The sequence below is a fragment of the Rousettus aegyptiacus genome, unplaced genomic scaffold (genome assembly GCF_014176215.1).
Source record: "Rousettus aegyptiacus isolate mRouAeg1 unplaced genomic scaffold, mRouAeg1.p scaffold_m13_p_7, whole genome shotgun sequence".
NCBI classification, from domain to species: domain Eukaryota; kingdom Metazoa; phylum Chordata; class Mammalia; order Chiroptera; family Pteropodidae; genus Rousettus; species Rousettus aegyptiacus.
Window position 1 is genome coordinate 62,613,525 of NW_023416310.1, and position 15,714 is coordinate 62,629,238.

At 49.0% G+C, this 15,714-nt stretch overlaps 1 long non-coding RNA gene across 1 annotated transcript; it reads right to left on the bottom strand.

The window, feature by feature from the left end:
- Positions 1-3,789: 3,789 nt before the first annotated feature.
- LOC118605158 lies at positions 3,790-10,847 on the bottom strand. Its single transcript, XR_004951957.1, has 2 exons — positions 10,449-10,847; positions 3,790-3,936 (listed from the first exon to the last, which is right to left on the bottom strand). It is a non-coding gene; the product is annotated as an uncharacterized LOC118605158 (long non-coding RNA).
- Positions 10,848-15,714: the final 4,867 nt, after the last annotated feature.

The window sequence follows — 15,714 nt, forward strand, 5'->3', positions numbered from 1 at the left end:
GTTGTTATTTTTTTTTTTCCTAATTAGTCCCCTTATAATGGCTGTGAGTGAAGAACCTCTTTCTCTAGTCTGGTTACTGACAGCATAAGCCATCAGTACAGGTGTTGTTTGTAAGAGTGATACATGTAAGAAGTGTGGGGGCCGCCTCCCCAGCAGTCCCAAGTTCTGTTGGTGTCAGTTCTTCAGGTAGCTGGTCTGAGGGCCTGAAGGTCACCCACGTGAACTTGGGCCCGTGGATCCCCACCACGGGCTTGATCTTGATTTCAATAAGGAAATCAGAGGTCTCTGGGTTCGCCTCCTGAACTTCCCAGTCTAGGAAAGAAAATCGTGCGAAGGCTGGAAGAGATGGATGGGGTTTGGGGGCAGCGGAGATAGCAAGAGGGGGTACTTGTGTAATCAGATTCTTTGATTTTGTTAGCTCGGCTCATGGCCTATTAATTAGATTACTCTCTCTTTCATTCTTGATTTCACATCCGTGTTTGTTCCTGTATCCTAAAATGTGGGCGCGATCGTGGTGAGCAGGAGCCTATGATGTCACTGCCGGCCAGCAGCAGCCGCCTGGCCTTCTGGAGGTCTGTGGGCTGAGTTCTTTATAAGCCGGGTCTTCCTCAAGGAAGGGCCGGCTCTGGAAGTGACCTCAGAGGCGTCTGGACGACCAGCCTTCTTGAGGCATCACGGGGTGTGTGTGTGTGTGTGTGTGTGTGTGTGTGTGTGTGTGTGTGTGTACCCAGCCTGTGGGTGCCAGTGGGTGCCAGTGACGGGGATGGGGCTGCAGAAAGTAGCAGCCTGGTCTCTCAAGCCCTGGGGACGCAGAGAGCTTGCTCAGGTGCAGGGCCTGTCTCAAGTGGAAACGGCTCAACAGAGCTGAGGAGGGTGATGCCACGGATCTGGGGCTTCGCTGCCAGAAGCCCACCTTCTATCCGGGGGCACAGGGTATGGCCCGCGGTGAGGTGGGCCGGTGGCCCGCACAGTGGTGTGGCCGGATCTCTGCTCGGCCAGGCCCGGCAACAGCTGGCCAGTCCCACAAGTTGTTTTCCTCCTGACGACCGTTCAGCAAAACGCACGATCCTTTCTCAAAGATTTAAATTTCGCGGATGAATTACCATACAGCGGTTGCTTAGCAACTAAATTCAAGCAGGGCTACGAATATGCAAGCTTTTTGTATTCTCATTAATAAAAATGCCACTCTGACACAGCAACCCGACTTTGGATCACTGCAACTTCTGTAAAAGCCGTAGGAGAATACAAACCGATCCTGCCATTTAATTACAGATCAAAATGGCTTGAAACGCGATGTTTTGTTCATCTATCTTCCTAAAAGCAATGTAAAAAATAATGGCTTTTCAAGAGCAGTAGTAAATCTTTTTTTTTTTTAATGGAGTTGTCTATCGGAGTTATTGATAATTGTCAAATGAAACTTTTTTAAACACAGGTGGAAATATCTCTTTTCATCAACATTTCTTCTCTTCCCCCTCAGTCCACTATCCTCTGATCCTGCTCTCCGTCCCCAGCCTAATAACAATTATTATTATAATTCTGGAAACGCTTAGGCTTTGGGGGCCCTAGACACTAAAGGGCTGTTGGCCAAGCAATCGAGGAGGCCGGTGTCTGGAGAAAACCTAAAAAACTGGGGATGGGCAGAAAAGAAAGTTGCGAAAGTTTCCTTGGAAGGTCGGGGGAGTTGCTGTGCTCCGGTGGGCACAGGTTCCAGAGGTCCTGGCACTCACTTTTTGCACTCAGGTGGAAAGTAAAGGCAGAAATGCCCGTCGACCCCTGCACCACGTTGGCGGATTTTGCATTCTGGGGTCCAGCCCCCTCTCCCGAGTTGCTCAGTCGCCGCCTGCCCCTCTGCGGACCGTGAGCTCCGAGGCACTGAGTTCAGGGCCTGCGGCTGGGCTCTGCGTGAGCCCCACCTCCCCGTGCCCCGAGTTCTGGAGGGAAAGTGAAGACCGAGCTGGACTCGCTGAGGTTTCAAAGGCCAGAGCCCACCTCGGAGACCAGAGCTTGGGATTTCCAGAAAGGGGACACTTTGGGTCTCTCCCCGCAGGGTGCCACGTAGGGAAGGGGGGCCTTGGCTCAGCACAAGTGTCCGACACTTTGCTGCAGCCCAAATGTGGGAAAGTGGAGGGTCAGCAAGGACTGGCCTCGAGCGCGGATGGCTCTCATTGTCTGGAAACGCTCCGGGACAGGGGCTTGGGGGCTGGCCTGCGAAGCGCGGGTTAGGGCGGAAGGCGGCGGGCGGCTCTGTGAAGTTTCAGCGTCAGGTCCTGTGCACTGCACTCGGAATGGGGATCTTGGCGAGCCCGAGGCGTTCGGGCCGCGCGCCTCCGCTTCTCGCGGATGGAAAACCCCAGCGCCCCACGAACACTGGGGTGGCTGCCAGTGCCTGGCCACATCACGGTCACCCGCCCAGGAACGCGGCGATGCTGAGCCGGCGGTGGGCGAGCGCAAGCGACAGAGAAGGCCGAGGTGCCAGGCGGCATGTCGGTGCCCAGTCCCGCGGCAAGATAGAGCGTCAGCTTCGCTTTTGAAGCTGCAAAGAAGGCAGTGATCAGCTTTGAAAATATCCAGGCCAAAACTGAAACTCCTCAGATTGAGTCCAGTGACATTGCCCGGGAGCCTGTCCCCTTCCCTCATACTTTGGCATATGTGAGAACTTTAGAGATGACTCGTCCCTAGGTCAACCTGGGTGCCGAAGGATGATGAATTTCCCAACTGACTCCATTTAACCCGATTTCTTTCTAGTGAGTACCAAAACAAAACAAACAAAACAAAAACTCAGTGGAAATCAAACCATAAGGTGAATATTTGCTGTATTAAGTGCTCCAGAGGCATTCAATTTCATTTTTTAGTAAAACGCACATAATAAACAGGAAGCCATTTATTTACAAACATAATTGCCCTAGACAAGCCACATTCCACGTGCGTAATTCATTAATGGAATTTGTTCCTTTCCCTCCCTTTGGAAAGAGAAATTTTAGCTTTTAAAAATAGCTAGGACTTGGGAAACGGAAGGAGAATGGTTAGTTTACCTGTTTCTAGAAAAAGGAGCAGGGGTGTCTGGCCAATTCCTATCTGTGGGAATGTTAAACAATATAAAATAACCATTTTCAAGATATGGAGAGGGTTTTGTTTTTTTTTTTTTAACTTTTTACTCTCCAGAAAATAAGTCTGTTGGTGGTAGTTGCTGTCGCCAGGGTTGGCCAGTGGAAATGCATTGATAATCTACCCCTAGCTGATGTGTGTTATGTGTGTGCCTATGTGCATGTGTGTGTACGTGGAACAAAACTCAAATTTAAATAATTTAGCTGGCTGGAATTATACCGGAATTTTATCTATAAAACTCTTAGTTGCTATTGTTTTAAAATGTCTGTGGAAATGTGCCTGCTGCCCTCTCTTCTTTCTAAGGAGAGTTATACTAAGTGAGATGCTAGCGCTTGACTTCCTAGTCACCAGTATAATCCAGTATTTCTTACCTGGAGAACCTGAATTTGGTCTTTTTTAATTCAGGAAGCTTTCTCTAAGTTAATTCACCTCCCCTTACAAGTTGGAAGAGGGGCAGTGTTTGGGAGAGAGCTGTCAGGGGAAGGCAGAACCAAGTGCGACTCTCTAGGTGACCCGCTGAGTTGTATTGTGAGTAAACATCAGAAATCGCAGTACACACCTGAAGTATATCTGGGGTTCTGTGAATTTCCAGTACAAGACATGTTTGCAAAGGACTAAAAGAATGGCAATTGCTGTCCATGTTTCATCGCTGTAGCTACAAAATAATGGGAAGGACACCGAGAAGAAAGCCAAAACATCTTTTTAATACAAAACAAAAGGACAAGGGATGTTCTGATGAAGAGCATCCTGGGAGATCACGCATTAGTTCTGTCCTCCAGGACTGCCTCTCGGTGGAAGGCAAACCCATTTAGTCGGCTGGAACATTGCACGCTGAAATAGAATAGATATTCATTTCAAAGAGCTCACCTTGCGCCAGCACTAAAATAAAAGGTGCCAAAACCTGCCACCGTCACTCTACCCAAGTTCAGACAGGGCTACTTGGAGGTGGGAGTTGGGGCCAGGCAGGTTTGTTCCACTTCAACCCTGGAAGAGTCTCCAAGGGAGAGTCTAATTTTCATTTAAACTTCCAAGGTAGAAAACTCTCCAGCAGAGTTTTAAAAAATAAATTAAATAGGTCTAATCAGAAAGTATAAAATCACCCAGAAATTAACAAAATGAAAAGAGATATCTTACTAGCTTAGTCTTGAGAATCTGCAGGTTGTAATAGGGAAAACTCTATTAGTGAACAAAATAACACTTACAAACTATGTTTAATTAACATCTTTTGGGGAGAAATCTTTCAAACTTGCTTAGGCAATCCTACTGGTTATACTTTGTACTTCTTGCCAATTTCTTCCAAATAGGGCTTTAAAAATGTTTCTAGCCTGAGAAATATCTTTAGCTCTCCGGAGAACTATTTGATAGTTGTCCTGGATGTTTTTAACAAGAGAGGGATGCTAAACAAGTAGCCTTGCGTCCAGTGCCGTCTGGGGGAGTAGAAGTGGTAGATGCTCAAAGGTACTGAGCAGCCTGCACCGAAAATGAGCTTTCTGCTTTTCAGTGAAGAGGGGCTGCTGAGGTCAGCAGTATTTACATATGTACCTGATCCCACAGGCTTTCCCCAATTTATCAAAGAGGAGGGCCTGCAGGTTAGGGGGTATAAGTGAGGGGAGACAAAAAGATGGATCACTTACCTACCCCCTTTGTTCCTGGGCCTTGAACTGGGGCTTCAAGGAGGAAAATAAAAGCCCCCAGAGAATGAAGCTTTCATATCCATTTGCATCACCCTGACACTCTCACCCCCACCCCAACCCAGCCAGGAAACCTTCTGCAGGCTGATTTAGAGCAAAATGGTAACTTGAGGACTCCCTGTGTGTGTTACATAACATACAGAGCCTTCTGCAGGGAGGTGCTCACACTTGATTTTTCTCCAAATGACTATGTACAGGCAGAAAGGCCTAGAAAGGCAGAATGAAAACAAATTAAATAGAAAAAACTGTGGAGAAATCTGCACCCATATATGAGGATGCATGTAAGCTTATGTGCATGATAACGGTCACTGTTTGCCCTCCCATGCCGGAGCATCTTCCTTTAAACACATTGCCTAGGATTGTACTTTGGCTTCAGAGGAGTCATACCAAATGGAGGAGGTGGGTGACAGTCTACCCCCAGACAGTGGAACCTGGTTGCCCTGTATCCAGTAGGAGCCAAGTGAGTTCACAGCTGTGTTGTCCTCACCCTGTTTTTTCTGTCAGAATCCTCAAATCCTTACTGTGGGAGGGCAGGTTACCCCCTACCCCTGCGCCCTGCTGTGCCTACCCCAGTAACCTCTGCCCGTGTCCAGGGAGCTAGCTACACATTCGATAGCAGCCCGAGGTCACATTCAGAAAGCTTTTTATTCCTAGAGAACGTCACCCCAAAGGCAACAAACGGCAGTGCAAACCCTGTTCATTTGCCCCAAGTACAACCGGGAGATGGTAACCAAGGAACGAGCATTTTGCAGGAGGGGACCTGGAGAGGGCCAGTTGATTTAGCAGATCTCCTGCGCCAGATCCTCACTGCAGTGGCGGGTAAGGGAGGAACCTGGGCTTGGGGAGTCCAGAGAGGGGGAGCTGCTAAAGGCATGCAGGCTGACAAAGCTGTAACAAAGGATTCCTGCAAAAGTAGTACCAAGGATCTTTAAAGGATCACACCTTACAGGCGTGTCCCCAGATCCTGGGGGCATAGTCTATTGACTGTTCCCTCCAGGTGCTGCAGACGTGCCCTGCCTGTCAATGGTGTGGGCTTGCCCCCAGGCCTCGCCAGCCAGCCGCAGGGCCTCGTGCAGCCTTGGCCCTGCGCTCCTGCAGGCCGAGAGCATGGTTGAGTGGCTGTGTGCCTGGGCTCGCATGGCCTTGTCGGTGGCTATTCCCCAGGCTGCTGCTCAGTGAGGCAGTAGTCTTGTTGGGCAGCATATCTCCTCCTTGGTCGTCCAGGGAAGGTTGTGGGCTGCAATCTGGTCTGATGATGCAGGCCCAGAAGCAGGCCATTAGACTCCCTGATGGGCAAGAGGAAGTGGGCTGGAGAAGCAGGAGCTCCTGGAGTTGGCAGGGGTAAATCACCGTGGCCTTTGCAAGGAAAGCAAGCAGGACACTGGAAAGGATATCCCCAGGATGAACTGTTGGGGAGCTCATGGTGATTGGATGGGCATTTCCTCTGCCTTTGCTGAGGTTCTTTGAGAACCCCAGTTCCCCTGGCCCCTCTACCCTGCTGCCAGGGAACACTGGCATGACTCAGCGTCTGAGTGCAGCGAGGCCTCCAGCTGGTGAGTAGGAATGGGCACCCCAGCACCTGAGGATGGGAAGAGCTGAGACCCAGGCAGGAGAGTGATTGGATGGAGTGGGAGGAACACTATAAGAACCCATAACTTTGCCCTAATTATCCACTAGGATCCTGAAGGCTCTGGTGCAGCCCCCAAGTGCCTCTCTGAGTTGGTAGAAGTGGCATTCCTCTGGGAACTCAGGGCCCAGGAGTGCGGCTCGGTGCAGACCTGCTAGAAGCAAAAAGCTCAGGGTCTGAGTTCAGAACTAGGAGTAGGTTAGAAGATTCCGTCAGGCAGAAGTGTTCTCCACTGGTGACAAACTGGGCGAAGTGGACAAAACTTTGGGAGAGGGGTGGATGTGGGTGCAAAATCTGGTCATTGATGACCCCTCTACCTGACAGTGTCCTTTTTATTCAATTCAACCCAGGGGAAGGCCCTCAGAGTTGCTGCACACTTGGCGCCCAGCTGCCTGTGCCCACTGGGCCAGGCTCTCCAGGCCCCCGTAACTGCCCAGAGCAGACTGTCTGCCAAAGCTAGCTCAAGCCCTCAGGCCAGGCCTGCAGGTCCCTCCCCAACTCTCCCTACCCCATCTGGCCTGGCCTGCGCTGTGCTGGGACTGCGACCTCACAAATGGACCCTTTGGGTGGGGCCTGCTCGGAAATTCCAGCCAGTCATCCCAGCATGGCAGAGAGGGCTGGAGCCCTTGAGTGACACAAGCACCTACCCCTAGCTACATACAAGTGCAAATGAGATGCATTTTGGCTGATCAGTCCACTGTATTTTATGCAACTTAATGTGTCTATGTCTTGTCAACAATTCTAGCCAGGAAGACTAGCAGAAAGTTTTAAAAGGAGTTTTTGTATGTGTGATTTCCAACTGCAATTGCATCCAGGGAGATGGGGTGAGAGTGGGGACAAGACTGCTTGTTGACATGAATTAACAGTTTATAAACCCACCTAAAAAGCGACCTTAAGCCACAAAGAAGAAATGAAAAAGAGATGGGGGTGGGTTGCGGTTGCCAACAAGAGACCTTGACAAAACTAGTTGGACTCTGGCTGGGAAAAGTTTAAAGCCATAAGTTTCTTTTCAAGAAACAAAATTCATTTGTATTTACTTGGGTGCAAGGGACAGATCAAACTCCTTCTCCCAGATTACCTGACACCTTGCACCATGTATAGGGGCTACTTGGGATGGGGAAGGAGCTCTCAGGAGCTCAGCGAGAGGCTAAAGGTTTTCTGACACCACGGAAGCACTATCTGGGCCACTGGTACTGGCTTGCTTTATATGTCAATTTCCAAACAAGTTGTAAGTGCAAGAACCTGGCCTTCAACTCTCACCAGGCTGTCCCGCCTCTACCAGGTTTTCTGAAAAAGCCACTTCTCTCAGACCTAGACAATGTGGGCCTCAGTAAGGTAAGGAGTGGCAGTGGTGGCAGGTCTGAGGGACCAAATACCCTCTGGTGTTCTGCCCTAGGCCGCCTCCCAAGATTCACACAAGCACTTAGAGAGAGCTCTGGTCATTCAGCTCAGAGTCTGAGAACTATCCAAGGATAGCCAGAGAGGAGCCCAGGGCAAGCTCCACCCCCTAATCCTGCCCCTCAACACAGGTACTTGCTGTCCCAGGCTTGCCTGCCACTGACCCAAAACATCAGGTTTTCTTAGCCCTGCTCCCAAGCCCTGCCCCTCTCCCCTTGCCAGGCTTAGAAGTAGGCAGGGCCCAAACTGCTGGGAGTCACCAGAGCTATGTGCCAGCCTCTTCTCCCTCTTTCATGGGGTTCTCAGACTTCGCAAGGAACTTATTCTCATGGTACCTCTGGGTTCTTAGGGACGGCAGGAAATTTGATGTTGATATATGAAGCTGTCCTGTTCAGATCTGCCTCTGGGGTCCTCTGCACACTCAAAGAAGCCATAGTAGCTGTGCAGTCATGACTTAGAGTCTCACCCAGGTTGCTAATAGCCTGGGCCAGGTACAAGAGCCTTGTACCCAGGGAGCCACTGAAAGAGAATTACCCTAGACCTGTTCTACTCAGGTGAGGTTTTTCAGGTAAGGATACCATGTTACCTATGCCATCCTGTTACCTGTGGAGGATTCCTTCTGTGCTGTATTCCTTGGCTGAGGTGTGAGGTGCCCTCACTGTGGAGCAATTAACTCTAACAAAATAAAATGGAGAGGAGGATCATGTGCTTCACATCAAGCAGAGGGGCCACCCAGCACTCTGAAACTATCCAAACTTTTACGCTGCTTAGCAGAGAAGTTTGCATGTCACAAGCAGCTCAGGTTTCTGCCATGCAGCCTGGGCATTTTCATTCTAGCTTGGTAAATACATCAGAACCAGATGTGTGCTGCTGCTGCAGGCTTCTACCCAGGGGCTGAGGTGCTGGGGAGATGTCCCCAATAGGATAGACTTGAAATTCATTGCTCCAACTCACCAAGCGTCCAGACAGGCCAGTATGAGGGAACAAACTATGGGGCAATGAGCAGATGTGCTCGACACGGAGATTAAGTGCTGACACCTCCAACTGCCTGGTTCCTTAGCCTGCTTGCTTCACGCTGGCTAACCAGAGACCCTGCAAGCGGCCCCCTCCTCTCCTCTTGCTATGGACTTCCCAAAGCAATTTATTCCCCCCCTCCCCCAAGGTCTCCCCCTCCCATCCCAGAACCTAACATGAATTTCTATTTGGAATAAGAAGGGGTGTGAATAAAGAGGCAGGGCGGGGTGGTGAACCTTCTTTACTAATAAATCCAGCCACAGTAGCCTTTACATCAAAGGACTATACTCACTAACCTTTTCTTTTCAAACAATCACACAGCCAATGGCCAACACCATTTCAACCCATGAGCAAAAAAAAAAAAAAAAAAAAAAAAAAATTTAAAGCATAAACCAAGTTCATATTTCTTCCCGGCTCTGTGAGTTGACCATCCCTTGCTTCCTCACGTCCCAGCTGTCTTGATATCCATACCCCATCTGAAGATTTAAAGCACTTCCTTAAAATCTCCCAGGTTTTCAGCATTACCCAAGTACTTGGAGAATGAACTCTCCTACCTCAATTCTGCATCCAAACCAAATACATTATAACCACCATCATCAATTACACTTTGCATATTTGACACGCCAGCAATGTAGACTCCGTTATTTACCAGAAGTACCATTCACTTAACTGAAAGAAATAAATTCAACACTGACCGAGGGATACCTATGGAGAACTCTTTGAAAACATCATGCCTATCTTCTTGCCTCCTGTATTGGGGTGGAGTACTGTAAAAATCTTGGGTAGAAGAATTTTAAAACAGCTTGATTACTTTAAGTAGTGCTGGAGTCCTCAACTCCAATCATTAGTAATAGTCATTAATAGTCATAATTGGTATTTAATTGCTTGATCTGATTGTTGCTTTATTCACGACCTGATTTAGTTTTAGGGGGGAGTACAGGTGGTTCAGAATCAGTCAAGGGAAGCCATTTGCAGGCAACTTTTTCAAGCAGAAGGGGAAGTACTTTTGTTATATTTGCAGACATGTGTCTCACACATTTTTTCCTGCTTTTTGTAAACTATCTAAGAATAAACATTACAGATCTGGGTTTTAATTTATCCAGATGGGATCATAACGTACCTAGGATTTATATATATATATATATATATATATATATATATATATATATATATATATATAATAGAATTGAGGACACATGGCGCTGTTCACATGGAAAGCTGAAGAGAAAGTCAATGCAAAAGCAGAAAAAACTGAATCGCTAGTGGAATTGAGTATCTGAGCAAGTTCACTTTATTCCTTCGCAGGAAGAGGGTCAGGGGCCCGTGAGAAAGTTTCCCTAGGTCTCTGTAGAGTGATACTGCCGGGCGGGCCAGACCTTCCCACCAGCTGCCGCTGGGGCTCTGGGCTGTGCGACCTCTCTTCCCTGATCGTCCCCCACCCCAACACACACATTCTTCCACGCTTCTGTGCTCGGGTCTGCATTTCACCGTGGCTCCGCTTTGCTGAACCTACCCGAGACTCCCACTGCTAATGTGCTCTGCACCTCCTGCCTTCGCCCTCCTTCTCCCCGTTCCCTGCTTCTCTTGCCCGCTCCGCGCGCTCTTGGACTCACCCCGGCGCGGTCTTTCCACTCCACACACAGACAGGAAACTGGCCTCGGTCCGGGCACCATTTGAAACCACCTTTTATCAATACCATCAAAGCCAAGAGCACACACTTCGGGCTCTGAGCTCCCGAGCCCGCTTCTAATAGAAAACCGGGAATAGGGGGAGGTTGGTAGGGGCGAGAAATCCTCTGGCCAGCCGCGACTTCGGCTTTCTTATGGAAATGACCGCCAAGGCCGCTCTCCCAGGGCCCGCCTCGCCGCCCCGGCCCCAGCCCTGCCGGCCCTCGGTTCTCTTTCTGGCTTGGCGGTTGTCGCTGCGCTTGCTCTGAGTCGGAGCTGCGACGCGCGGGGACCAGGCCGTTGGGCTCCCCTCCGCCCGTCCGGCTGGCCGCGCTCAATATTAAATATTCATGGAGATCGCTACTTTCTTAAAGGAGAACCTACCGCGCGGGAAAGTTCACAGCCAAGGGGACGCACAAAGGAAGGTCTCCGCTCCTGCGTGTTCCCAAGGTTAGAGAGATGCAGCCCCTCTCCGCTCAGTGCTTGCTCGGACTGACATTAAGGAGAGGTTTAGGGGAAGGGATCACCGGAGCGTCGTCTCTCCTTTCTTGGAGGATGTGGAAGGAGCGATGAACTTGGCGGAGAGAAAACTCGCTCCCTGATCCCCAAACTAATTTTCAAACTAGCTCTCAGATCTTACGCCCTAGGGTCCACAAAGACTTTTTTGTTTTAAAAATGAAGGCTGTCTGATGTCCCCAGGCTCCACTGGCACTGAGGGCAGCAAGAAAGTTGGCCCCGCGTTGTTGGAATCCACGCACGCCCTACGTTTAGTAAATCTTATCCTGAACAACGGTTTCATTTGAACGGTTGAAAGAACCGCATCTGCACCTGCCCCCTTCTTTTAAACAGTGAGCCCTGTATATGGGGGCAAGTCAGGGCGTAAAAAGGAACTTCAGTGGCGCGTTATTGAGGCTCCTGTCTGCGCCCCAGTTCTCGCCTCGGCGCGTCCTCGAGGCCTTCCCTCCCGCTCTCGGAGGCCCGGCGGTCACCGCAGCCGGAGTCGGCTTTCCCAGGCCGCAGCCAGCGCCTGCCTTCTCCCCAGGGAGCGCGACCAGGGCCCCTGGCGCGAGCAAAAATAGGAAGAAGGAGGGCAAAACCCAGTGCTCTGGGCTGGCCGTACGGAGGCCAGGCCAACCCGTGACGGGGCCACGCGTGGTGCCAGAGCGACGCCGCGCCCTCACAGTCACACACACTCACACTCACACCCGAGGTTCTTTTTGTTCCGGGCCAGGCACACTTTCACAAGTGGTTAGAAAGTCTTGGGCGCCATCTAACGGGAGCAGCACAAAGTTGACGCCGGGTGGAGGTTAGACGGATGAAGCGCAGGGACTCCCCCGCCCCTCCTGGCACTCCAGTGCTTGTCATCACCAACACCAACCCCAACACACGGAACACGCACACACTCGCGAACTCCGGAGTCCCCCGAAGCCTACTTTCCCAGGGACCGGGGAGCAGCACCGGCCCGCCCGCCTGGGACCGTCCCCTGCGCCCCTGCCCTCTCCAACCTTCCTCGTGCCCACAGGCTACCCACAGGCTACCGAGCAGGAAGGGTCAGTTTGCACCTGCCTTAATAGGGCCCTGATGTCGTTCAAACTCTCTTGTCCCTTTTGGCCAGTAATGAAAAGTTCCAAGTAGCGCACTTGTTTTCCAAAAGGGACAGCCATCTAACGAAGTAGTCCGCAATCAAAGAAGCTTCCAGAGGGATGAGGGGAAAGAAGTGAAAGAGGAAAATAGTAATGAAACAAGGAAGAAGGGCCCAGAGGGGAGATCTGGTCTTGCAGTGGCCTTAGGAGAGCCTCTGTGTCTCCTGGGAGGGAAGGGTTGAGGAGCTACTGCTTTCGGAAGCCTGACAAGTGGTGATGCCCAGGAGAAGGGAGGGCTAAGGAAGCCTGACACAGAAGGGATGGAAGAGAGGAACCCACCTACCCAGAAGATGGGCTGGAGCTTGAGGAGGCCCAGGCCTCATTTGAGGGCCAGTGAGCATAGGAGATACAAATTCCGGCCATGTGTTCTTGTCATCATTAGGGGATTCTGTAGTCTGGAAGGGCTGGTGTCTCTGACCAGCTATGAAACAAATAGAAGGAAGGAGAGGTGCCAGTCAGGCCCAAATTACCCTCTCCTCACACCCCCACAGCTGCCATCTGTCCTGCTGTTTAACGGTGTGGGTGACCTATCTCCATGTCTCCAAGAAAATGGCCAAAGGCAACTACCGTCAGTGGGCAGGCTTAGACACCTGGTGGCTGGCCCTGGTGGTGCTATTAGAGGTGGCTGGGCTGGAGGCTGCATTACAGAGGAAAGCAGTGAGTTTCACCAGTCAAGGCCCAGAGTTGTTGAAGGACTGAGATCATTCTGCCTTTCCCTCCCAGGTTTATAAAAAAGAGATTAGAATAATCTGTTCCTCCCTCAAATATATTATGAGGGTAGAACATGAAGTCAGATATACATATTATTTCACTGTGGTAAAATACACATGAAGCTTACGGTCTTAACCATTTTTAAGTGTACAGTCAGTGACATTAGGTCCATTTCTACTGTTGTATAACCATCACCAGCACCATCCACAGAATATTTTTATCTTCCCAAACTGAAACTCTGTTCTCATGAAACACTAACTCCCCATTCTCTCTTCCCCCATTCTTTGGTAACCACCATTCTACTTTCTGTATCTATGAATTTGCCTACTCCAGATATCTCTTATAAGTAGAATCACATAGTATTTGCCCTTTGGCGTCTGGCTTATTTTACTTAGTATAATGTCCTCAAGGTTCATCCATGTTGTAGCATGTATCAGTATTTCCTCCCTTTTTAAGGCTGAATAATAAATACTCTGTTGTATGTACATACCACATTTTGTTTTTCCATTCACCTATTGATGGACTCTCGGGTTGCTTCCACCTTTTGGCTATTGTGAATAATGTTGCTATGAACATGTGTGTACAAACATCTCTTTGAGATCTTATTTTCAATTCTTTTGGGCATAGACCCAGAAATAGCATTGCTGGCTCATATGATAAATCTACATTTAATTTTTTGAGGAACTTCCATTTCATTTTCCGAGATGGCTGCACCATTTTACATTCCCATCGGCAGTGCGCAAGTGTTCCAATTTTTCCACATTCTCACCAACACATATTTTCTGTTTCGTTTTTTAAATAATAGCATAATGGGTATACAGTAGTATCCAATTGTAGATTTGAAACAGTTTTTTAAATGTAAATATACAAACATAATGAAATAATACTAATAAGGGAGAATAGAAGCATCCAAATCTCTGATTTTTAAGTTTTAGCACTTTCTAGAAAAAAAGGAAAAGAAAACAAATGGCCAAGAAAGAGGGGCATGCAGAAATAACACTATTTGATGATCATGTTTTGGCCTCTCTTTCTAATCACAAGCTGGAAAATCGAGGGGCTATAGTATTCGTGACCCCTATTTCTTTATTTGTTTCCAGGAGACCAGAGAGTCATCCTTTCTTAAGCAGAGGGGAGAGAAAAAAATCATGCTTGCCTTCTTTCTGGATTCTTTGATTTATTCCAATTGAAAGAGAACTGAGTGTCCCAGACATCCGCCCTGCAGACTGGTAGAAATCTTTGAAGTCCTTTTTTCAAGAAAGGGGCTGAAAAATGGCAAGTATGCAAGCAGGAAGGTTGTCATTCTGCCCCCACATTCCCTGATTTGGGAGCTACCTCATAAGGTAGGGCATCCCTTTGTATGCTTCGTATGCCCTTCCTTACATGGCACTATTTGCCAGTAACCTCAGGCCAGCTTTATTTAGTCATTATGTGTAGTGTGTTTACAAAGTTCTCTACTATCCTTTCTTTTCTATAGTCCAGCCAAAGGGAACAGGTTAGTTCCCCACCCACATATTAAGTGAAAATATCCACAGTGGGCACAAGATAATAAATGGAAAGGACTGTGGTGACAGGGTCATGGCCGAGGCTCCTAGCCTGAGCTTTTCCTTGGCCCACTGAACCACACTGTGTCTTTCATCTGACAGGAGGGTTGGCACAGGACAGAGATGGGAGAAACCAGAGCAGCAAGGCTTGGCAGAGGCTTCGACCTTCCTTCTGCCACCAGGCCAACTTTGCCACTTGCCGAACCGCTGAAGCTCAGTGGTATTTAGCTCTTCTGGGTTCAGGGGCATGGAGAAGGGGGCTGGGAACCCCCTTAGGGAGAGGTTTTGTAGAGGCAGTTCCCAGTACCTTGCCTTCAGTGCTGGGCTGGCCCTCCCCTTTAATTTCTGTGTCTGCTCCCCAGAGAGAAGAACTTACTGCACATCAGGAACTCAGTAACTTAAGACAAAGGAAAAAAAATCACTACTGTGACACATGCATGCTCACAAAATCATTTCCTCTTCTCTTGTTAAAGCTACTTCCATGTGTGAGAGAAGATGCAGAAGGATTATGTTCTGGGGGTGCTGGGGCCAGGAGACCTCTCAGCATTCTGAAAGGGCTTTGTAGTGTTTGGATTCAAGCCATTTGTTTCTAGAGAGAATCACATTGGGTAGGAGCTTGCTTTTTCCATTTGCAATGGCTTATTAAGTATAAGCATCTCTCTTCTCTCTGTTTATTGAGTGATTAGCTCTCCCTCCAACTGACCCTGCCAGGGGAAATAGCCAAAGTGCATCCTTAACACACAGTTACCCTGCAAAATGTCCTTCCCTAAATCCGGAGACCACAGGCAGGGCTCGTGGTTAATTTTGGTGTCTTCCTTTTATAGTCTGCAATGAGGATCTCCACTGATGATACAGTGTGTACTAACGCCACCCATATTTCCACAGCTCCAGTCCAGTCACAGTGGAGAGGGAAAAGTGAAATCTAGCCATGTCAGAGGCAAGTGGTATTGTGCCCTCTGCACATTGCTTGGCCGGGAGGCTGTAACTTCATGGCTCAATTGCAGTCACTGAATCTTTGTACCATGACCCTTCCCACAGAAGACTCTCCTTCCTTATGGGACAGAACAAGGACTAAAGGAAAAGTCTTCTTCATGCACCTGGATGCAGGCAGCTGAAAAATCTGGAAGCGTGGAAGCAGTAAAGATTAACCAGATACTGGCTGATGAGTAGCTGTTTGCCTGGCTGAACTGGCTGGTTTTTATCTAGTAGGTCAGGTTAGTATAAGGACAGAGCAGCTGTTCTTGCAGACCCAGCCTTCATCATTCCAATTCCGAAGGTCAGGATGGAAACAAAATCATGCAATTTATCCAAATTTTA